This window comes from Helianthus annuus, chromosome 17 (genome assembly GCF_002127325.2).
Source record: "Helianthus annuus cultivar XRQ/B chromosome 17, HanXRQr2.0-SUNRISE, whole genome shotgun sequence".
In the NCBI taxonomy this organism is placed as follows: Eukaryota; Viridiplantae; Streptophyta; class Magnoliopsida; order Asterales; family Asteraceae; genus Helianthus; species Helianthus annuus.
In genome coordinates, this window is record NC_035449.2 from 84,552,180 (window position 1) to 84,562,344 (window position 10,165).

Here is a 10,165-nt window from a genome sequence, read left to right on the forward strand (position 1 = left end):
GTTCAAAATCTCATCCTAAAGTTTTTGATTTATTTAATATACATTAACATTAACCATGGATACCCCATTAACCAATACTAAAACACTTTCAGCACACAAAAACATATTAACAACCATTTCAACAAAAAATCAAGTGTGAAATGATATTTCAAGAACACTTACCGGATCTATACCCGTCCGATGAACACGAAGAAGATCTTCAAACCTTCTTCTCACACACACACTCGTGCGTGTGTCTTTGTGATAAAGATTGTTGTTTCTCTATCTAAAACATCAACTTTCTCTCTCTAAAAACATTCATCTTGTCATCGCTCTTCTCACACACACACTCGTGCGTGTGTCTTTGTGATTTTTTCAGACCACATGACGCTGAAATTATCTTCAAATGAAGATCACCATTGAAGGATCACCATTGAATACCATGAAGCTTTCTTCTTTTCAATGATGAAGAAAGAGGAGACAGATAATAGTTAATTGAAAGATATGACTAGAAGAAAGAGGAGAGAGATTATGACACAAGTGGGTTTTGTCATTTTCAATGCCAAAAGGTGGGTTTTGTTCTACCGAAAATGCCCTCCCAGACTTTCAAATGTGCATTATACTATTTCTTTTAATTATAATTGTTACTAAAATGATGAGAGCCATTGATCAAGTTGGATGAAAGAGAATCAATGGATGAGGTTGGGTTTCCAAGGTTTTTTAAAAAAGATGGGGTTTCTTATAGAGCCCAGCCCTATATATATATATATATATATATATATATATATATATATATATATATATATATATATATATATATATATATATATATATATATATATATATATTGCTCTGAAATTAACGATTGATATAACCAGAAAACTTGTTAAGTTACATCAAAACAGAAGGTAGACAGGCAACAAGCTGCGCCGCCAACCCTTTCTGAATTGCAAACCCCAACCTCCCGAACACAAACCCCTGCCCCCTTGGGGTTGAACAATTGCTATGGATAACCCGTTGAACCCTCGTCAAGAAGTTAATGGCTTCTGGCGCTAGGGAGCCAAAAGTATCAAAGGCAAAAGGGATAAAAACATGTTGGTTCTCTGCGCAAGCTTTAGCGTGCTTATCCACTTTCTTTGATTCTGCCTTTCTTGCTGCTAGTCCAGCTACAAACCCATTTTCTCTTAAACCAACCAAAGGGGAAACCCCCGTGAGGTCTATATTTTGATTATAAAAAATTATTGTGGTCAAGTTGAGTCACATATTGTAGGAAGGAGATTCTAGTTCTGTTTGTGGTTAATTTCGAAGGTGATTTACCCGAATATGTTGGGTTTTGAATCAATTTGAGAGTCTCGTAGAGTTAAATAATATGATTCATTTGAAAGGAAAAATCCTTGAGTATTCTTCTGAACCAGATTTAAATAAAACCTGAGATAATGAGAAGGATGTCGTACAGGTGATATCAAAGCCAAAAGAATAAAAAAAAATCTAACCACTTATAACTCAAATGCTATCTTGTAATCTTATATCATATAATATATAATCATCAAATCAAACTGAACTTGTAATTCTACTTTTGTTTCAATGATTTAACTAAAATGTCAATTATTATAACATTATAAATCCATATTTATTTTCCTCAGAACGACAAACCATTCTACTCTTAAATTCTTGGTTTTACATACAATGAGACTTGAACCCTCACAAATCCATATTTACTTTCTTCAGAACGGCAAACCATTCTACTCTTAAATTCTTGGTTTTACATACAATGAGACTTGAACCCTCACTACTTAATACTTGGGAGGCACTACACCATGCCATTTAGCTAACATTTAGGGTAAAGATATTGAGGGAGTCGTGGCTTAGCAATGGCTACAAGTGGCTTAGCCAATTGAAGATCATCATGATTTTCAACAAGCTTCCCCAACTCCTCATTTGGCTTCTCCCATGAGAACCCTTGAATCATTCTGGCTAACAACATTGTAGTAATAGTCGAACCCAAAATCACTCCTGGACAACCCCGTTTCCTGGTGCTAAACGAGAGCATCCTTAGTTCATTATCAGTAAGAACCACTTGTTTTTCGTTCTCCCCTAGATGTCGATCCGGGTCAAACTGCATCGGATCTTTTCACACATTAGGGTTCCTCCCCAACCCGAGTCTACTAAGCAACACGTGACTACCCTTGGGTATGAAGTAACCCGCGACAACAGTGTCCTTTTCTGAACAGTGGGGAACATTGAAGGGTGCAAAAGGGTGTAGCCTAAAGGACTCCTTGATGCATGCTTTTATGTAATTGAGTTGGGGTAAGTCTGACTCTTCCACAAGGCGGTTGCAACCAACTACCTTGTCCAACTCCTCAACGGCTCTTTTTAGTATTGTAGGTTTACTCATCATCTCTCTCATCACCCATTCTACGGCATTAGACGGATTATCGATTGTGGCAAGCATCAGTTCCTGAACCAAATCAAGACAATCATGTACAGTAAACTCATAGATAAAATTGAAACAACATAATGGATGTAGTTCTTACAATAACTTGGCACTTTAATGTCCTGTGGTGTAAGCTTTGGTTGGTCATGTTTGATTAGGATATCAAGCAAATCCAATTCTTGCTTTCGTTCCCCATTGTTCCACATTTGAATTCGTTCATCGATCAATGGATCATGGTACTTTCGGACGCATTCAATGGCATTCCTGATGATTTTTTCATGGCCGTCAAAATCAGTCTTCCCTCTCAACCATGGGAAATAATCAGAGATGCAAAATGCATTAAAATACTTTAGTGAGAGTCGAACTGGATCATAGGAAACACCAAGTGAGAGTCGAACTGGATCACAGGAAACACCAAGTCTTTCCCAACCACTCCACTACTACCTCATTATCTATTCAATTGGGGTTTAAATTTAAAATGTGGCTATAGAATTCAACAGTTGTAAGTTTGAGTGCGACAGTAAGCAACCAACAAAATGTGTGTGGATAATGAAATGGACAAAAAAAAAAATAAAATAAATTATTACTATTCCATCATCTTGTTTATATATCATGTGTAAATGGAATAAATCATTACTTTTTGTTGTTTGGTCGATAGGAAAGACGAAATAAAATCGGTGGTGAGCGGCGGTGGATGGCGATGTTGGCGGTAGATGGTGGCAACGTCGAAACTACAGGGGGTCAGGAGGATCCGTTGACCCTCTGGCGAACCTTCGGTAACCAAATACTCAGTTAGTTTTCTACAAGTCATGCCTCTTATGTGGTGAAAGGGGTGCACCCCTCATGAAGTGGAGGGAAATTTTCTTTAACCCAATCTTATATTGTCATATCATTTCACCTCTCTAAGAGCATTCACATCCATTTCATCATTTTTTTCACCTTAAATTACACTAAAAACACTACATATACTCTCTCCTTTTCAATTAAATAATATTTTTTATACCTTTATCATTACCTTTTCTCTCTCCTCCACTCACAACCACTTTCAAAATATATTAAAAAATTATAGGGGGTGAACAGTGTCTCCTCAAATATACAGATGAACAGTAACATTTTCTTTCTTCTTTACTCACAACCACTTTTTATACTCTTTATATTATAAAAACTACACTCACAGATTTTAGTGAGTTGGATGTGAATGCTCTAACTACGCTTTTGCTCAAAACAATAAGGGGTGTATCCCTCATGAGGTGAGGGAAACTATTTTTTTTCCTTTTTCTATAAAATATTAATTAACTAATAAAAGAAACATCATTTTAAGAAAATAAAAGCACATTAATTTAAAAAAACTAACTAAAATTACTTTAAAAAACATTACATTAAATAAAACTACTAAAATTACATTAACTAAAAAATAAAAATAAAAACATTACATAAAATTAAACCTACTAAAAAATAAAAAAACATAAAATATTTAGAAACTACATGGCCAATTATATTTCTTGCCACCGTCTACTTTGTGAGTCACGCCCCCCTCGCCTTCGAACCGGAACCCGAAACTTTTTTCTTGTCATCGCTCTTATTTTGTCTATCCATAGTATTCTTTTGAAACTTGTGTGAATGGGGTGAAAAAATGGAATGTAAAAACATGATTTTATAAAGGTATTTAATTGATTTTTTTTAAATGTTAACGACATTATAATCGTTTAAATGTCCAACGGCTCTTTATCTTTGTTCCAACGGTCAAATTCAAGCGCGGTGAATGTCCACCGAATTGGACTCACCCCACACAGTGAACATTGTTGGCAACGGTGTGCCCCCCGTGGCAAACCAACACCCCGCACCACTCCCCGTGAGCGCCCCGTATACCCTTATTAGTAGAGAAGAAGGAGAAGCATTTATACGGTAGACCCTTAAAACTTCAGTCCAATAATAAGACAAGTTTATTATTATTTTATAATATTTTCATATGGTTTAGTTTTCAACCGATAATACATTGGAACTAGTGATCATCATAAATGAAATCAGTTATTCACATATTTATTTTAATTATTGTTACAATTTTATAAAATTAGAACAATTTTTTTACTATTCAAGAGATAAACTTATAAAAGTTGTATATACCAACTTGATGTCTAAAAAATTGACTTTCATAAATGTATAGTTGTTCTCCAGCTGTACATTGTAAAAAATAGTTTATATAAAATAGTGAATGTAAAAAAAAATTAATGTTGGCCCTCCACCTAAACTTTTCTGGTTTCATCACTGGGTGGTGGGTTGCAGCGTTAGTAGTTGAGGCGGGTAGGTGGTGATACTGGTTAAGGGTGTTCTTCGGGTTATTTTTCGGGTTTTGGTTTTTCAGGGTGGGTCGTTTGGGTTTTTGGCTGGGAAACAAGGCCAAACTAATTTCAAACATCCTATAACTAGCGATTGAGCATTTGGTACGAAGTACCAGTACAGTATCAATACCAACACTTCCGGTTATGTACTCATACAGTATGGTACCACCAGTTGTTACCTTCACATACCGGTATCGTACCACACCTAACATTTTCGACACTGTTACCCGATCTTGACGATTTTTGATACTTGTACTTTCGGTATTGGTATTTTTCGGAACTCATCCCTACCTATACCGACACCCCACCCGATATGGTACCTAAAACCCAACCCAACCCAAACCATCAACCAAGAAAAGGAAAAGACATCAAGGAGATGGATCCGTCCAATCCAACAAAATGGTCTAGTGCTGATGAAACACTAGTTAACACTTAGGCTAACTAACTGGGTCGTCTCGTGTGTGGGGTTCAATCTCTTTCTCCACTCGCTGACTACTGGAATCCTACAAAACAGAACACCGTTGACTAGCCACAAGGAGGAGAATAGGGGGGTTCTCCTAATGACCACCCTCCAGCGTAAGAATAACTAATGTTCTAAGGAGAATAGTGTGTGTTGTAGGTGAAATAGAGAGAGAGTAGAATGTTAAACCTGAAGGAGTAGTGTCCTATTTATAGCCGAAGGATGAAGGAGGTGGAGAGGCCTTGCCAACTGCTACCGGGCACCAGCTGTCCGACCAAGAGGAGAATCCTCTTGGTCTCTTTTATTGTGTTCAGAGTAGTGGATGACGTGGCGCACCGTTATTTGTCCAGATAGGAGAATTGTATCAGCAGCTATCGGCCTGTCCTAGGATTGTGTTGCAGGTCCGGGTGGCGTCCGCACATTGGTGACACGTGTTGTCCTTTTTGTCTAGAGGAGCATCTTTGGTGTTACCTGCGATTTCTTTCAGAAGCTTCTAGAAGCTTCTGGATATGCTTTGCTGATGTAGGCGCCATGTTGGTTAAAAGTGGTGTGGTCCCTGCCATGTGTGCATGGACTTGGGACCATACTTCTTCAAGTCCCCCAGTCCAGTGTGCCTTCTAGTTGAGTTTATCATCTAGGAGAGAGTCTAAACTCATAAGGGTTGTAGTTTTGTTACCTTGTTTCCTTTTAGTTTTTGTATCTTAGTGCATGTGTGCAAAGTTAACCTGAAACAGCGCGAGGCGCATGTTAATGGCAAACAAATTTGAGCCAAAACAGTGCAGGGCGCAAGGTGATGGTGAGTAATTTTGAGCCGGAAAGGCGCATGGCGCGTGAAGATGACCTGCGAATTTGAGCCAAAATAGCGCATGACGCATGAAGATGGCTTGCAAGTTTGAGCCAAAATAGCGCATGGCGCGTGAAGATGGCTTGCAAAATTGAGCAAAAATAACGCATGGTGCATGAAGATGGCTTTGCAAAATTGAGCCAAAATAGCGCATGGCGTATGAAGATGGCTTGAAAAATTGAGCCAAAATAGCTCATGGCGCATGAAGATGGCTTGCAAAATTGAGCTAAAATAGCACATGGCGCATGAAGATGGCTTGCAAAATTGAGCCAAAATAGCGCATGGCGCATGAAGATGGCTTGCAAAATTGAGCCAAAATAGCGCATGGGGCACGAAGATTTATTTGGAGATTTCTTCTAAGGGAGGTTTTTTATTTTCATCTTTGTGGAGATTGTGACGTCTGATGTGACTGACGTTCCATCTGAGGTGGCCATCTTGTCGGAGGTGTGAACAGTTACTTTTCCAGGGTGTCAGGCACGTTTTTCGTCGTTGTCAGGCGTGTGACGGCCACGCACCCAAAAGAGGCGGTGTTTCGTCTTCTCTCTCCTGATGTGTCAACACCTGACTAGATGTCTTTCTGCCTTCCTGACAGTCCACTACTCATCGCATTAAATGCGATGGGTATAAATACTAGGCGGTTTCCAACAGATCACCATTTCTATCTCCAATTTCAAATTTCAAACTCCTTTTTCTCTCCAAATCTTCTTCCTAGTTCTTCCTTCATCTCTGTTTTTTTCCTTCGAATATGTCTACCGGTATGAAGTCTGCTGCTACCAGAAAGAAAAAATACAAGCCAAAAAATCATCCAGGTCCGAATCAAGCGGAGATTAACTGGAAAGAAGATGAAATGAACAACTTGGTTCAGAATTTTGGCTTCTCTTCCGACTGGGTAGTCCAGTTCCCAAAACCCAATTCTACTGCACTTGACGCTCCTCCTTGGTATATGACGTTATATGCCGAGTTCTTTCGAGAAGGGAACTTCCGTCTGCCGAGGTCGAAGTTCATCGAAGAGGTGTTGACGTGTTATGGTTTGCATATTTCACAAATAAATACCCTGGGGTTACCTCAACTCACTCACTTTGAGTTTATTTGCCGGGCTAATCGCATTGAACCGACGTTTGAAAAGTTCAACGTCTTTTATTTTGTCACTTATACTGATGGCTTTTATTCTTTCAACTCTCGCACTGGTGGAGTTAAACCTTGTAGCTGGGATCCTCCCAAGAGCCTACATGATTGGAAGCAAAAATTCTTCTACATTCGTCGTGGTGTCATTCCGATTGACATGCACTACCGATCTGAGAGTGAAGGTGTCCCACGGGTGAATGTTTCAATATTCTACACTGAGCAGGATTGGTATACCACATTAACCCGGAAGTTTACTCCGATTGTTCAACTGGAAGAGAGAGCTCTGGTAGCGGTTGGGACGAGAATGTTATGGGCCCCTCAGAACCCTAGGGGCTTTCCAGTCTACGGATACAAAGGGAAAGGTATCACTTTTTAGTTAATCGCTTTGTTATTTGATTTTCCTTTTTTGACTTTTCACATTCCTTTTTGTCATGCAGCAGGGTACAGTTTAATGAACGTTTTTTATCCCAAAGCTGGTGGTGCCATGGTTGTGGCTGTTTACCTGAGGGCAGACCACTGTGGATTGATCAAATAAGGGATAATTTTTTGCCCCCTTCAAGTGAAAGCATGGCGACCTATGCTAACGTTGTTTAGGTGATGATGGTGAAGATGAAACTAACGTTTATCCTACTCCTACTCGAGAGGAGCCTATACTCCTTTCGAGTGAGGAGTCTGCTGGCTCGTATCGGGATCTAATTCAGCGTTCCACGCATGCAGGTCCACAACGAGGAGCTGCTCAAGAACCTGCTGTTGAGGGCGTTGCTACTCCTGTTGTGGATCTACAGGCTGGTGTTGCTAAACAAATGGAGACAAGGAAGAAGAAAAAGGAGGAGATGACCGAGGGAAAAACGGCTGAAGATCCTGTTGCTGAAACACCTCGTAAGCCTCCTTCTAACTCTTCAGCCTTGGACTATGTTTTCGTTTCTGACACCTTATCTGGTTTAGATGCAGGGGTCAAACGAGCGTCTCGTGACCCGGATGATGATGCTACTTTAACGGAGATCATGAAGAACAGGAAAGTTCTTGAAGACAAAAAAGAGAGCTTGATGCGCAAGCTGCTACTGCGTTATCTGAGAAAAAATCAAAATTCATGAAGGAATCAACTACCGCGCCCTCAGAGTCAGAGATCTACTTGGGTGTGTTTAGCAAGAAAACTGGCAATCGTTTGGAAAAAATATTCAAGTCTTCTTCTGCACCACGAGGTAAGATCTCTTCCGTTGTATATATTTTGAGTCTTGTCCAACTTCTTTAGACTTTTTATGGTTTGTTGCAGCATCTTCCAAATCTGCCCGTTCTGGGCCCAAGATCGACATTTCGAAAATTACTCCACCTGCATCTCCTCCTTCCAAGCCTCTTGATTTATCTCCTCCTCGCCCTGACCTGAAGGGGAAAGGTAAAGAGGATGACGTTGAGGTTGACCAGTCGGAGAGGGTGGTTGAGAATGTTGCTGCTGGAGCCGAAAGGGTTGATGTGCATGCAGAGGGTGTGGAAACCGAGTAGGAATCAAGTGAAGCTACTCCTCCAGGCACGGTGTATACTAAACGCGTGCACGGTTCTAGAGGTGGTGGTGCTTCTTGCAACCGGCAGGGTCCGGAATTTCAACGAGTTGAAGGTGGGTCCTGGACAACCCACAACCCAGCATGTGATGATCTTCCGCATACTCCTCACTTGACTTTGACCCAGGGCTCCAGGATGGATAATCTCCCGAATTGTCACGAGTTTTACTCCTTGTCTCCCCCCACGGGCTGAGAGACTTTTCTAAAAGAATCGCCACCGCATGGATCTTTTAGATGATCATATTCATGCTGGGGTGAACTTCTATGCCATAACCCAGGAGATTGTGAGGGAGTGGCAGGCAATGGGGGAGGACACAATGGAGTTTGAAGCTGCTAAGAGGGAGTTTATTGCTGAGCGGGAAGCATTTAATGCTGAAAAGAAAGGTCTGTTGTGGAGGGTTGCGAATGGTGAAGAGAAACTTGCCAAAGAAAAGTAATTCAATGCTGATCGCCAAAAGGAATGGGAAGCTGCTTGTCAAAGGACCAACCAGCAGCTGAAGGTTGCCCGTGATGAAATTGTTAGATTAAAGGGCGGAAGACCAAACAAAGTGATGAGCACGAACGTGCAGTTTCTGTTTATCAGAAAAGAGAAAACGAGTATGAACACCGGATTGCTAGTTTGGAGAAGGCTGTTTCCGAGAAGATGGCTGAAAGCAAAGCTTCAGAAATCTTGGCTTAAGAAATTAGTGCTTATTGCAAGTGGCTACTTGCGCGCGGTGTTCCCTTGGTATGCTCCCTTGTTATTCTGATTTTTCCTTATGTCTTTTCTTATGTTGTATTCTTCTTCGTGTGGTCTTTGTAGATTGCTAATCGAATCGTTAAGTCAGATGAATTAGAAAAATATATGTTTGAACTGGGTGAAGCCGCTTTTTACAGTGGACGTAAAGAAGGTTATGGTGAAGGGAGAGCAGTTGTTGCAGCCAATGAAAAGGTGGATCACTTTGAGCTTTACAAGGTGGACTGCTCAGCTCATTATGCCGTCAAGCGCCAAGAGTATGAGTTTCTTGAGTTTGCCATTGTTAGAGCTGTTGAAAAACTGTCCAGGAAAGGGGCTGCTGTTGAGACCCTTAAGAAAGTGCTTGGGGATCAGGATGCGGAGACTGAGGATGCTGGACCAAGCCACCAAGTCTGATTATGTTGAATTTCCGGCTTGTATGCCGTGTATGGGCCGGTTGGCCTTGTAACTCTTAGATAATTTGGTACCTATTTTGTGTTTGTAAACAATATGCCCCGTAGGTGTTGTGTTTGTTGGTACATTATCACAATTTTGTTTGCCATGCAATGCCAACTTTAGGTTGTTAATTTGCTTGAGTGAATTTTGTTTTAGTTACAATATGTGCATATTTTCAATTGCGTTGATCAGGTGTTGCGAATGAATGACGACTGTGACAGGTTATTGTGTGTTGGTCTCCTTGGCTTTGCGCTTTG

At 40.4% G+C, this 10,165-nt stretch overlaps 1 pseudogene; it reads right to left on the minus strand.

The window, feature by feature from the left end:
* Positions 1-1,688: 1,688 nt before the first annotated feature.
* Positions 1,689-2,649, minus strand: LOC110924461 (annotated as a pseudogene).
* Between the last annotated feature and the right edge of the window lie 7,516 nt (positions 2,650-10,165).